This window comes from Amphibalanus amphitrite, unplaced genomic scaffold (assembly GCF_019059575.1).
Source record: "Amphibalanus amphitrite isolate SeventyFive unplaced genomic scaffold, NRLGWU_Aamphi_draft 000473F_arrow, whole genome shotgun sequence".
In the NCBI taxonomy this organism is placed as follows: domain Eukaryota; kingdom Metazoa; phylum Arthropoda; class Thecostraca; order Balanomorpha; family Balanidae; genus Amphibalanus; species Amphibalanus amphitrite.
Window position 1 is genome coordinate 410,071 of NW_024881967.1, and position 14,367 is coordinate 424,437.

Here is a 14,367-nt window from a genome sequence, read left to right on the forward strand (position 1 = left end):
AACCCTGTTTACGTAGCTGCGTGTGAATGTTTACTCATGTCTTATTTTGTGACGTGCGGAAGTGAAAAGCCACACTTTTGAGTGGACCTTTTGTGAATAAATATCTATCTATCTATCTATCCCGCGAGAACGGGTCCAGGCCCCTCGGGTGGATGGGGCCCGAGGCTCCGGGAGAGCGGGCCCGGGCCCCCTGGGTGGAGGGGGCCCGGGCCCCCGGCTGGATGGGGCCCGGGCCCCCGGGAGAACGGCCCTGAGCCCCGGGTGGACGGGGCCGGACCCCCGGTTGGATGGGGCCCGGGCCCCGGGAGAACGGGCCCGGGCCCCCTGGGTGGATAGGGCACGGGCCCCTGGGTGGATAGGGCACAGGCCCCCGGGTGGATGGGGCCCGGGCCCCGGGAGAACGGGCCCGGGCCCCTTAGGTGGATGGGGCACGGCCCCCCGGGTAGATGGGGCCAGGACCCCCCGATGGATGGGTCCGGGCCCCCGGGAGTACGGACCCCAGGCCCCGGGTGGACGGGGCCCGGGCCCCCGGCTGGATGGGGCCCGGGCCCCCTGGTGGGCGGGCCCCGGAGCCCCGGGTGGACGAGGCCCGGAGCCCAGGTGAACGTGGCCCGGGCCCCCGTATGGATAGGGCTTGGTCCCCCATGTGGATAGGGCCCGAGCCCCCGGGTGAATGGGGCCCGCTAGGGTGACCCGCTTGCTTCGCAACGCGAATAAGGGGTATTTTCGATCGGTGGGCGTTTGGTTGGTCTTGTGTCTGTGGGTTATGTATCCATTACGGTCGATTGCCTTTTGACGGCTAAGCATTTTGGTTTTGGGAAAAAATATCCATCGCATCGAGGTGCTCGTGTCTGATAATAACCATGCGTTCTACTATAGAACATGCCAAGTGTATTTCATGACATAGGTTGGCGTAGGTTATTGAAGAGTGAAAGCCATCGATGAATTACTATGTAGAGGTTTGAAACATTTATATTCTTAAGAATATTGTTGCTCGTCATGCAAAAGCGATGATTGGACCTTGGTCACAATTGAATGCTCTTCCAATCTATGCCCATTTCAATTGTCAAACATACCAGGTTATGTAGCAAAACCCCTGTAATTAAGTAAGTCATAAGCAAATGCTATTTTCTCCAGCAATTTGTTCCACCTTGTTTTTGATCAATTAGCTTTTCACAATTTTCCCATGAGAGGCGGTAGGTACATTTCTCTTGCCAACAAGCGTTGTTTGAACCCGCTCCGTCTGACAGTCATCCAAAAATAGCATTAAGTCCAAAATCCGTCCAAAACGTCAATTTTTCAAGCATAAGTGCCCTCACGGGTGCACGTGGCGCGTGCCATCCCTGCACCGCACACCATTCGATAGCCCGTTCGATTCTCATGCACGATACTGTGTTCCTCGTGCCGATCGGACCCACGGTTACCGAGATACTGCACGGGGACCGGACCCGTGTCGGGCAAGTTGAGCCATTGTCGCCCATTTTTGCAAGCCGATTTATGCATGTAAAGTCTATGACGCGAATTTGCACTTTTTGAGCACGCGCCATGTGCTCACCACCGGCCCGATCGAGCTGTGACTCTTCACAGGCACGTTACCCATCCTTGTTCTATAAGTTGCGCGAATTTCAGCGCACTATGGAAGTTACGTCGCGATCAGCCGCTTTTTTACGCGAGTTCTTCGCGAAAAAAAACCTTAGGGGGTTGCATCAACCCCTCCCCCCTGTGCCGGCGAGGGTTAAAACTTCTTACGAGCGAATTCACGTAATGAAGAAGAATAAAAGCACAATCTACTACAGCAGCCAATAGATGACTTAGGACAGGCACATGGGACTACTTTTAAATCTTGTGCGACAGAAGCAGGCAACAGTTCCGATTGCATATAATATGCTATGCATATTGCGGAATTGGGGCTCATATCGGACTCGAAAGATACGAAGTCATACGTCATAGTAACATATTTCTGTCGTGGTCAATTTGCGTAAAAAGTGAAGACCGGGTGATTACCGAGCTACTGTTCTATGCAAATTTTCTGATTCAAACTCGCTCAGGGTTATCGTGCAGGTAAAGGGGGCCCGCCCAGCAGAATGCGTATGAAATATGGAGAGATTCTGAAAAATGGGTGGGGGCCCGCACACTAGGGGGCCCGCTTTGGAAGCGATGACCCCCCCGAAACGAAATCCTGGCTGCGCCACTGGCTCAAACGAATGGAAAGACGACAATTTAGCACTGGGAGCCTTTTTCGGAGGCGAAAGAAACAGTTTGGGATCACCAGAACTTCATGCGTATTTATTTTGTCAAGCTGCGCTGCCTGTGAACAGTTCGGTGTAAAACATAAATACTACAAGAAAAAATATCGCGACTCAAGGAGGATTCCGGTATGTTCATTACGCTTAGGACTCTTTGTGGTATGGACTCTTGTAGGACTCCCGGCAGCCCCGTCCTCCCCATCCTTCCCCATTGCGTCACCGCCCGCCGCTCGGCCTGGTGTCCGCCCCCCAAATGCAGCGCGCACTCGGCCACTTAGCATGCCGCGCCGGCGTCCAAATCGCCACATAAACAACCAAGCTGGGACGGCTGCCCAGAGATCTGGTCAGTGTGTGTGTGTGCGCACGCGAAAGGGGGGATAAGGGGGCGCTCTAGGTTGTTCATTTTTGTTTCGCGGCCCTGGAGCCGGGTTTAGAGGGATTAGCGGTGGTTGCGGTGGCCGGTGATTTTGAACTTTTTAGAACACTGTGTTTTACCCAAAATATCACGCTGAAAGGATTTTTTCCAGTACCGTAATCCTTTTCAAATAACTAACAATCACTGCAAACATTGACCTCATTTTTGTGCATCCATAGGTAAATCATTTTTAGTCCTTTCTTCACTTTGCTTCCAGGACTGCTATCTACGAATAATTCAAAGCTGCGTTTCACCACTTAGCCTGAAACCCATACATGTAAACATACCTGGATAATCACACAGTGTACCGTATCGGCCATATCAAAGGTGTCCACCGGGACGGGACGGTAACGGCGGCGGCGGCGGTCACTCGCCCCGCCCCCTCCGCTCCGCCCCTCCCCTCGGCGCGCCGCCGCCGCCACCGAGGCTGGATTCACCCCGGAGTCCGGCAGTCGAGCCGCCGCCGCCGTCCGGTGGGGACACTCGGGTGGGTCGCTCCGTGTCCGTGTCGCCTCGCCGCCTCCGTCGCGGTGGACTGTGACTCGTCTCTGTGGACTGTGGATCGGTCGCCGGTGGACTGTGTGGATCCTGTGCCAGTGGACTGAGCGGTGCGCCGGTCGTCAGGTCAGCGGTCGTCTGATTGTCAGCCGCGATATACGGTAGGTGGGCAGACGGTTTGGACGGGCCCCGGGCGGGCGCCCTTATGAGGCGGAATCGTTGTTTTTGTCCTTGGCCGATCCGGTATCTGGGCGCGCTGCGGCTCCTCCGGCGGCCGGCGCGGCCGAGACTTGTCTCGGCTCGAAGTGTCGACGTCAGCACCTTCGAGGTGTGTCGGCGACAGGCTGCTGGGAGACTGACGTAGGATTAGAGGAAGCCTGATCATGGCCCTGTGGAGTCCACTTCCTAGACGACGTCATTGATCCAATCAAAACACGGTGCTAAAAATCAGCTCAATCGGGCGATTTCCCGGATAAGGAGCGTTTCGCTTAACAATAGAACAACGACTGACGATTCATTTATAGCGTACCCGGCCGGACGGACAGCTCATTAACTAGACACGATGCTCTGGGCGCCGCGGCGAGCGGCTAGACGAACAGGAGTCTGTGCTGAGCGGGTTCAGAACCCGCTCAACCGGCTCAGTTCGCTCTGAGCGGACCGGCAGGTGTCGACTTCAAACGCACCGCAGCCGATGCCGGCTGCCAGCTGCGCGCTGCCAGTGTTCCGCTTCTCTCACTGCTTGCTCGCGGTCGTTTGGCGCATTTTTGTTGGCACGCGACGTGCGCGGTGGTGCAGAGACGCATTGGGGATTTTGTCCATGACGCCTTCATGGACGCAGTGGATCTGCGGGATGTGTATCGAGCTCTGTACGTCTTGTCCATTGTCGGAGAGAACGGCATGTCTCAGATTGTCATGTGTGTCAATCTTCGTACATTTACTTGGAAGTATTGCTACGTTGTCTCTAGTCCTTGAGGTTACCACACAGCGCACATTCCAGGTTTTTCACCCACTTTGAGAACACACTTGGTATGCACGGCGGCGTGGACTGCGTATGTAAACTGATGTGTTTGGCGGTCCCGGTGCGAAGGCCGCGACAGGGCGACCAATGCGGCAGTCGGACCGTGTCCTCCGATAGTGTCCGCCGTGTCCGATCGCGGCGGACACGGTCTGTCCGTCTCTGTCCGCGCGTCACCTGTGTCCACGGAGCCGAGCTCGAGTGATCAGACTCGTGGCGACCTTCGTCTGGGCGTGACCTGCATCGGAGACGGCGCACCGCTGACCTCTCGTCGTTCCCGGCTGACCTGTGACCCTGTGACCGTGGCACGCACGGGCCCCGGTCGGAGATGTGACATACGTCAGACAGCTGCCCGTTCAAACGGCCAGTGTGAGTGCTGATTTGTGGTCATTTGAGAGCGCATCAGGTATGGAAGATACTCCATGCGAGCGCTCCCTTGCCAGGGATTAAAACCCGACAAGAAGGCAGACGTTCATGTATGCTCATTGTTCGGCCTGTATATGCGCTCGTTACTTTACACACGCTGTGGCCAAGAAACAGACACGTTTGCTGCCCAAGACACAGACACTTCTGCGCCGTGTGAGCCATGGCGCGTATTTTTCATCCTGTATGTGTATTTGTCTAGCGTTTCAATGACTCATCGAGAGACGCTCGTCAGCGCTATCTGAGGTCCCTGTCCTGCCTCGGCGCACAGATTAGCCGCCCTAATGGCACCCAGGCCGCCGTCACTGTCTGCATGAAACCAGCACATCTGAGGCCGAATTCGCGACTGAAATGGCCTGTGTCGGCCCTGATGAGATCACTCGTCTTCCTGAGCGTACTTTGTACTACCTGAAACCGGTTTTCCGGCGGCGTGAATTCAGGATCGGACCAGATCATGATGGTGGAAGGAGATATCCAGTTTCTTTCCTTTTGCTCGATCCAATAATTAATTGAAAAAGGCAATTTCAGTTTACTGATAAATGGCATATGATTTGCCATATGCCATGCTTTTATTGGCCAGCACCATCTGTTGATCATTTTTATTGTTCGTTTATTTGCTCAGCAGACCTCCGCAACTACGGCTGTCATAGCTCGTAGAGTTTTCAATTTATTAGAAGGTTATATTATTTGATGGATACATAGTGTAGAAATTCGTTTCTCCCCCCCCCCCCCAAAAAAAAATCAGGAAGGATTAAGGAAATATTCGAGCTGCCTGAAGGCCATGTAGACGGCATGCAACTTTGAAATATGTATATCATGATATGGTATAAGGCATGAGACGAGTTCTGTTCCATGAAATTGATCGATATTCCTTTAAAAGGTGAACGACTACCATGGAAACTATTTGTGTCAGTGAATTCACTACATCGCTCACATAAGCCCCTAATAGGAAAGTCGTGCCTCTGCTTTTGGTATTTATTACATGTCTTCCGATGAGGAGATAGTGTAGGATATATGGAATGATGGGCTAAGCCGGTGTCGACAGGCATTATTTCCCGTCTGGCCCGGCGGGAGGCAAAAAACCGTCCAGCCACGCTCATTGTCAATATATCGAGCGAGGCGCTCCCTTGGTCTCCTGCGGATGGCCGGCCGCCTTTTCAGTGGAAAGGAAACAGCCTGTGGCAGCCTGACATGACGACACATTGGATCGTTTTGATGGCATCTGCAGAAATTATGTCATGGAATGAAAATCAAGACGTTATATCTATAGCTGATGGCAATGAAACCTGATTAATCCAACTCTCCTGGAGAATGATGAAGGCTATATCCTGACCTCACGCATAGCTCAGGTGCGTTCAGCTGACGAGCCGTATTTTTCCGTGTTCGTTTATACATTGTTCACGCTTGAGAATACCACTGTGCATTGTGCAATAAATCATGAATCACTTCTAAGACTTCCTGGTTTTCATGCATCTGTCTGTGTAGTGTGTATATGTTACAGGCGTCGGAACAGGGAAAGGTCAGACCATGCCCTCTGAATAAAAAAGGCGAATAACAGTGAACGGTATCAATTGGTGGGCGTATATTCCCTGCTTTTACCTACTCGTAAGCCTTTTTATCGGTTCCCCAGGCCCCTGGAAGGAAAGTCGCTCGATGTAACTACCAGAAGTGAGGCATTATAAACCTAAGAAGTTAGCGTTAACGATCTTCGATAAACGACTTACTGACTGGCCACTGCCGGGTAGCAGGCGCAGGTGTTTCGGTTTGACGCACGTTAGAGCTAGTGTCCGGCTGTCTAGCCCGGCACTCCAGGGATAAAATGATTTGACAGACAGCCGGCGTGGAGCCGCGGTTAGGATAAGCTGCCGAGTTTATCAATACAACAACGTTTGTCAATTAAGGTCCTGACGGATTTGTCTGGGAGCGAAAATTCCCGCGCCCAGCGTTTTTTTTCTGTTGGCATTGTCCATAAATACATCATCGATGTAAGCAAATTTGATTCAGTAGCTGGAAAAGGAAGCCAGCGCCGCGCAACTGCATGAGAAGGATTTGAACAACGGTCCATGGGCATTCCGGTCAGTAAGCTGGATTTGGTGAGGGCTTATTTTCGACTTTCGATGTCTGATCGATTTTTGGACTGTAAGGATACGTAAGCTCGATCCTAGAGTAGGCAAAAGATATCGTTTTCACCCCACGTTTTCCCTGTGAAGGCACTTACGACCTGTTGTTGCGCTAGCTTTATTTTAAGGCAGGATTATTTTGGTATGAAAGCATCACACTCATTACTTGGTCTAATGCCCGTTACGAGTCAGAGAGTTTTATCACTCGAATGAGTGTCCCCGCTGTAGATGGAGTGTCTGAGCGCGGCACTCACACTCCCTCCAACTCGGCGGGCCAGTCCATGCGGATGTCCTCCGCCACGAGTCTGGAGTCCCTCGCCATGCGTCGTCCGACACCTGGCTATCTGATGGAGCGATGATTGATTTATTGCCCAGCCCGCACAGATAACCGCAGTTGGACAGCCAAGGTGAAAACAACCATCTGCCCAGAAGACATTATTGACGCTCTTCTCAGCGGCATTCACCTCAGTCCTTTCAGACTCCCTTATACGGACAAATTGATTCCCCTGCCAAGCCAAATTTACGGTACGTTATTTCTAAACGGACGCGCTAAACGTTATCTAAATGGAGGCGACTCCTGTAGCTTCTCCCCAGATCTCTATCTCGCCCCCGCGCCTTAAACAATGCCTGTCATTCGGCTGTATCGTATTTCCTTATCCGCGTATCATTGCAGTACCCACGACGCATCTAAATATTCAGGTGCCGTCGTTCGGCGCGACGTCTGGCGTCGGCCCTCTCGGGGGACATGAGGTAAGCCCGGCAGGCCGCCGCGCCGCCGGCCGGAGGTCGCCGAACGCTCGTGCTCATGGCCCTCAAACGGTCGAGACCGGGGCGGCGGTGGCGATCTGGTGGCCTTTTACGGGAAGGCGGAAGGTGACCGGGCCAGGGTGCCGCGCGTGGCACCCAGCGACCGTCACCGATTCACATAGAAACAGATAAGGCGGCTGCCCGTCACTCCCGTGTAAAATCGCGAAGGGATGACCGTGATGTGAAAGACCGTAGTGTTAGTACTTTCACCATGCTGCTAAGAGCACCAAAATGCACCAAGCTTATGTGTCTTTCAACCTGAAACGTATAGATAGATAGGTTATTTAAAGGGACTATCCCACCTTTAACATGGGGTTTGAGTTGAGATAGCCAAGTTTGCGGCGAGGTTCAGAAACCACTATCTATCTAGGTTGCAACCCCCGCGGCCTCTTGGTGTTGAAGAAATTCGTTCCCTTCATTTGAAAATGGGCCTTGTACAAGGCCCTATCTTCAACATGGAGCGACCGTTAGTGTGACGTCACCTCGTTTAGTCATTCTGATTTAAATGGGTTTGTTCGTTGAAAAATCGTTTAAAACTTGGTCTGAACTTTGTTGTGGTGCCTACAGAGTAAAAAGAATCAGCTTTATGACAGTAATGTGGCCTGGGGAAGGAGGTAATTTTGGGCTGTGACGTCACATATTTGAAAGTTTGTGTTTGGAATATGGGAAGCCTAAGATGTGTGATGAAAAATAAATGCCAGAACCGTGTTCCTGGTCATCCAATCTATAAAGTCGGGCACAATTTAACTGGTTTTAACAACATTTTAGAAGGTGGGATAGTCCCTTTAATGGTTATGCCATTCATTATAGTCGTATACATCGAGATCAATTTCGTAAATTTTGGAGATTGGTATTGTTTGCTGTCGGTAAATCATATTACACTGTGCGCGTCTATTCCCATATGGGAGTAATTACATCGTGTTATGTGTGGTATCTATTTTCCTGTGGCTGCGCCTGAAATAAGAAACAGTGCGTCGCCCTCGGCCCGCCCGGTCGGCACTGGTATCGCCTCGTCTCCCTGCCCGATATCTCCATCTGCCTGTCTGTGATGGGACCTGCTTTCTAGTGACGAGACCCATCGCCGGGCTCGCCCCCGCCCGTTACGTCATCTCACGCGAGGTCGGCCGCAGGAAACGGAACGGCACGGGGTCGCTGCTCGAACCGTACACAGGGGTGATGGGTCGATGGAGCCGCGGGTGGAGGAATTATGACGGAGGACTCAGCCTCAAAACAGGGCAAAAGCAGCTTCAGAGGCTCAAGTGCGGTTTTGATTCGATCTTGACAATGGCTTTTGTGTGATGATTATCCCCATTTGGAGCTGAATTGTTCGTAACATATAATAAAGCCATAAGAATTAACTACTCGGCGAATTCTGCCAGAAACTGAACATCTGGGTTTGAATGGTTTTACATATATGTTAAACGCTATCTCTTTCAGCAAGTAGGTATCCATCACCATACTCGTATTTGATACACCATTTCCTCGTCCACTTAAAAGGACATTTTAAAAAGCATAAATTACCACTTAAAATGGTAGGTGAACACGGAGTTTTTTTTTTTGTAATTACTTTTCATCTCGAGCAGAATTCAGGGCACTTCACCGCACGCTATAGTTAAACATGTAGAAAACTACACAGATGCATGATGCATGCATGTCCTGCAGTGTGTCGCTGTGGCCACCTCCGGCCAAAACGGTTCCGGCTGTGGGCCGGAGAGGCCGCGGCCGGCTGGTCGGTCCGATGGTCGTGGCTCGGCTCGCATTCGACCCCGGACGGCAGCTGTTCCCCACCGTGTGGGCCGGCCGACCGGAGCCCTGTTGACATACCTAATGGATACGTGTCGCGGCCGCCGATATTTCTTTGTGGACGCATTAGCCACTCTTATTTTCTCGAGTGCCCGTGCGACAATCAACAGTGTCGTGTGCGAGGGATGCGGGGCGATCTGATATGTGTGTGTATGTGTGTGCGTGTGTGTGCGGTGCGTGCACTGTATATCCGGTAGCGGTGCTGGCTGCGGCCCCGCCGTCTCGGTGATGTGTGCGCCCGTCAACACACTCCGCGCCCCTGAGCGGATGATGGAGGCTTCTCGCATCAACTACGTTTAGCACTTGGCGGGAGGCCAGATCTGAATGCGAATGAGAGGATCATGTGCTGTTCCCTATTCCGGTTATGGCGCTGATATATGGGGCTAATATGTGTCACAATGGTGGCTGGGTACACCCAGAGGGTTACTTCGGGTGGCTTTCTCAGCCCAGTTCTCCGTCAACTTGGAATCATTTGGCATGTTTTCATTCTTTTACCAGCTTATCGTCGTCTACGATTATAATCAATCGTCGATCGATCGATAATTGATCGTCGCTTACGATTATAGTAGCTCCCATTTGTGATCTCTGGTACTGGTGCTGGTATTTTTGGCTTACGGGCCACCACAGCGTCCTGTATTTGGGCCCGGTTCTGTCGTCCGTCTTCGTTGTTGGTCCGTCCGTTGTCTTGCAGTGTCCGTCGTCTTCTTTGGCTCGTAAGGGTGGGGTGAGGGGTGGGTCAGGGTTCCTAGCTATCTCCTCCCGGGTAGCCGGATTGCCCCTTCTCTTTTTTTTTCTTTTTTGTGCTTTTTGTCTCTTTTTTTCCATTTTGCCATTCTGGGGTCTTTTATTTTGATTGTCATTGTTTTGAATGTTCTTTTTTTGGCTTTTCTTTTCTTTTTGGCTTTTTTTTTTGGCTTTTTTTGGCTTTTTTGTCCTTGGCTCTAGGGGAGGAGATTTACAGGTCATTTATCAGCCCAGTGTTGTGTATGTAGTGGATGAGTAGTGTTGTTAGCTCGGGGTGTAAGTCCCCGAGCAGTGTTGTGAGTGTTAGTGGGATGTTGGCGTCTCTGCAGTATGTTTGTATGTTTGTCCTGTGGTGTTGGTATTGTGGGCATGTGAGTAGCAGATGTTTGACAGTGATGAAAGTGTTGCAGGTGTTGCATTTTGGTCTCGGGCTTCTTGTGATGATGTACTATGCATTTCAGACCCCATGAGACCCTAATTTTCGGCGATAATTTATTTACTATTTGTCCAATTTGCTTCAAATTTTCACAATGCACATTTCAGCTCCAGCGCCAATTTTCGTCAATATGGTCTCTTAACAAAATATCAAATTTTAGGGTACTTGTCGTTGCCTCGTAATGTTAAAATCGGCTCTGTAAATCCGTCAGTGGAGTAGAGGCTATCCGTGCGTAGGTGGGGCGTTCCACGACAAATCGACAAGTGCCCTGCACCCTCATATTTTATTTTTTGCTTAAAATTGGTCTAATGGGTTGTGATGGGCGGGGAAGCCAGCTGTGGCAAGGATTTTTTTCTTCGAACAACGGTTTCCGAGATATAGCCTCGGGCAATTCTTGGAGTTTGCGCTGCAGCCCTATGTTTGGCGGCCTATAACTCAGAAACTATTGGTTTTTACGATAAAAACTTCATATGGTTCAACTCACAATCAACCAACAAACATTTTGGCTATCTCGGATTTTCAATTTTTGAAAATTTTGATCACGTGACCTTTTGTCTTATTTTTCGAAGAGTGACCTTGATATTTTCCCCACTGAAAGTTGCAATTTTGTCTGATGACGATTAAAGCCTTATCAATTGTGATTCATATGCGATAATAAAAAAAGTGGTTATCGCCCTGCGTTGACCTCAGGTCAGGTCATTTTTATGACCTGTCCATTATTACGAGCGGGAGCGACAGCGAGATCTCGAGAATAAAGCAAGATAGCGACAAGCGGTAAACGGTAAAGGGTACACACGGATAAGGTCTATAATTTTTACTGAGGTCATTTTCAGGTCAGGTCAAAGATGACGTCACAGGAGCTAAAAGGAAGTCAAAATAGCGACACTATACATATATATGAAGTTTTTGTCGAATAACTTTCAAGGTATCCCAGCTAGGAACAAACTAATAGCACCATCGTGATCCTCTCGTCGATCTGCATCGAAACATATGTATGTTGACCTCGAAAGGTCGAAAGGTCAAAAGTTGACCTTAGGTCACGTGATCTGCGGTCAACTTTTGACCTTTCCACCTTTCGAGGTCAACATACATATGTTTCGATGCGGATCGACGAGAGGATCACGATGGTGCTATTAGTTTGTTCCTAGCTGGGATACCTTGAAAGTTATTCGAGAAAAACTTCATATATATGTATAGTGCCGCTATTTTGACTTCCTTTTAGCTCCTGTGACGTCATCTTTGACCTGAACTGAAAATGACCTCAGCAAAAATTATAGACCTTATCCGTGTGTACCCTTTACCGTTTACCGCTTGTCGCTATCTTGCTTTATTCTCGAGACCTCGCTGTCGCTCCCGCTCGTAATAATGGACAGGTCATAAAAATGACCTGACCTGAGGTCAACGCAGGGCGATAACCACTTTTTTATTATCGCATATGAATTACAATTGATAAGGCTTTAATCGTCATCAGACAAAATTGCAACTTTCAGTGGGGAAAATATCAAGGTCACTCTTTGAAAAATAGGACAAAAGGTCACGTGATCAAAATTTTCAAAAATTTAAAATCCGAGATAGCCAAAATGTTTGTTGGTTGATTGTGAGTTGAACCATATAAAGTTTTTATCGTAAAAAACCAATAGTTTCTGAGTTATAGGCCGCCAAACATAGGGCTGCAGCACGAACTCCAGGAATTGCCCGAGGCTATATCTCGGAAACAGTTGTTCGAAGAAAAAAATCCTTGCCACAGCTGGCTTCCCCGCCCATCACAACCCCTTACACCAGTTTTCAACGAAGAATAAAATATGAGGGTGCAAATTTAATTTTTATTTGTCGATTTGTCGTGGAACGCCCCAGGTGTGACGTCACAAACACGTGACCATTAAGCTCCGCCCTCCCGGCGGACGGGACAGTGACCTTGGCCGGTCAGTCGGCTGCGTGGAGCGGGCGGGGCAGTAGCTGTCGCACCGGGGCGGCTCGCATGGACCGTAGCTGCCGTGCAGTTGTCGTTGCAGCCGTAACTTCATCGAATGAGCTAAATAGCGCGCAGAAGTAACGCACCAGCTGAAGCCCTCGACTAATTGTATCTATCATAAATGTACGTACCTACACCTTGTTCAGTCACAAAAAATATATATTTCCACACAAGATTCGGGGCTTGTGAAAAACGCGCATAAAAGACGCTGTTGATTTCAAATGCTTGCGTAAGATTATGTATTGCGTCAGACTACGTCATAATTGCAAAACAGAATCACCATTAACAGGATGCAATTTATGTGTTTGATATATGAAATTTGATTAGTAATGTAGGCCGGCGTGATCGATTTATATCATCCCGGTGCAACTAAGCATTGAACACCTTCAGGACTAATCCATTTGATCATCGACTTAGGGAGGAGGTCGCCAGACTAACTTTACCCCCAGAGCTTGTGTGTTGAAATGCAAACATGAAAAGTAAAAGCCTAGAGATAGTTACCTCACCATTGAGGACATACCTACTACTTAAGTTTTACAAAAAAAAAGATACGAGTTTATTGATGATCGTTCTCGTGTAGTGCCCAACGTCCGCCTGCCACATTGCTATTTCTTTTTGTGCACGTCTTAACAATATAACACACACATGACACCGCAATAAAGGCCATTTCTACCATACGACACATTACGCTTCTGCCCCACCCGGCGCCCCGCACCGCCTCACGAATCACGAATACGGTCGTTTCGCTGAAGCGAAGCCCCAGGCAATCGGCCGTGCCCGAGACTCTTCATCCTACTTTGTTGCTTTCTGCGCCTTCCTCAGAAACATTTATTGACACTGCCAAATATATCAATATTTTTGGGTCAAGCAGAGGCTTACACATGATCTTATAGGTAATCGGGTAGTGACCTGACCCAACCTGACGATGAGATAGGTGCAACTCCGGCTTAAATAAATGTTCAGAGTCCAAGAGCCTATCCATCTTTCCTTCTACGGCCGGTTCCGTTCCAATAGATCCTACCTTGATTCTGATCATTCTGAATATTCTGAGCTGGTTCGACGTTTAAATACCAAAATAAGGTGAAGAGGATACCAAATGCCCTCAAACAGATAATTTTTTGGCTTTCGTCCCGAAACAACTTTGCCAGAGCTTCACTTGTCTCCAGTATGTGGTCCCGCTCCGAACTCTCCGCGGTGCTGACACCGACTGAAGCGGCATAGACCCATCGCGGTCACGGCCAGTGGGCGGAGCTTAGTTGGGCCCGGCGCAACGTGATTGGCCAGCGCTCCTATCCAATCCGGTGCGGTAGCGAGCGAGCCTCTATCCGGGTGCAAAAACTGATTAACATTACGAGCCAACGACAAGTGCTCTAAATTTTGATATTTTGTTAAGAGACCATATTGACAAAAATTGGCGCTTGAGCTGAAATATCGTCTGCCAAAATTTCAAGCTAATTGGACAAAAATTGAAGAAATTATCGCCGAAAATTAGGGTCTCATGGGGTCTGAAATGCATAGTAGTTGTGTGTGATAGTGGTGTGTCCAATGCGAAGTCGTGTGATAGCCCTCTCGTTTTTGCGTGAGTTCATGTTCTTGGTGTGCCAGTGTTCTATGCGTGGTTGAATGGTTTGTAGTGCGGTTCGTGTGTTGTGCCATATTGACTGGTAGTGTTTGTGTAGTTGGGCTGAGAGAATGGGTGTAAAGTCATTTAGTGAGAGTGGGATGTGGATCGGTTGTGGTTGCTGAAGTGCATGTTTGGCGTGTGTGTCTGCTTACGTATTGCCGGGGATGCCGCAGTGCCCGGGGATCCAGATAATGGTAGGCTGTTGTTCCGGGTCAAGTTGGTGTTGCGTGTATAGAATGTGGTGGATTATGGGGTGTGTTCGAG

The 14,367-nt window shown here is 49.8% G+C and overlaps 1 protein-coding gene across 1 annotated transcript in view; it reads left to right on the forward strand.

The window, feature by feature from the left end:
- Positions 1-3,111: 3,111 nt before the first annotated feature.
- LOC122392179 (calcitonin gene-related peptide type 1 receptor-like) overlaps positions 3,112-14,367 on the forward strand; it is a 93,573-nt gene continuing 82,317 nt past the window's right edge. Inside the window, exon 1 of the mRNA XM_043386781.1 lies at positions 3,112-3,320. The gene's annotated coding sequence lies outside the window, so the exon portion shown is untranslated. The remainder of the gene's footprint in view (positions 3,321-14,367) is intronic.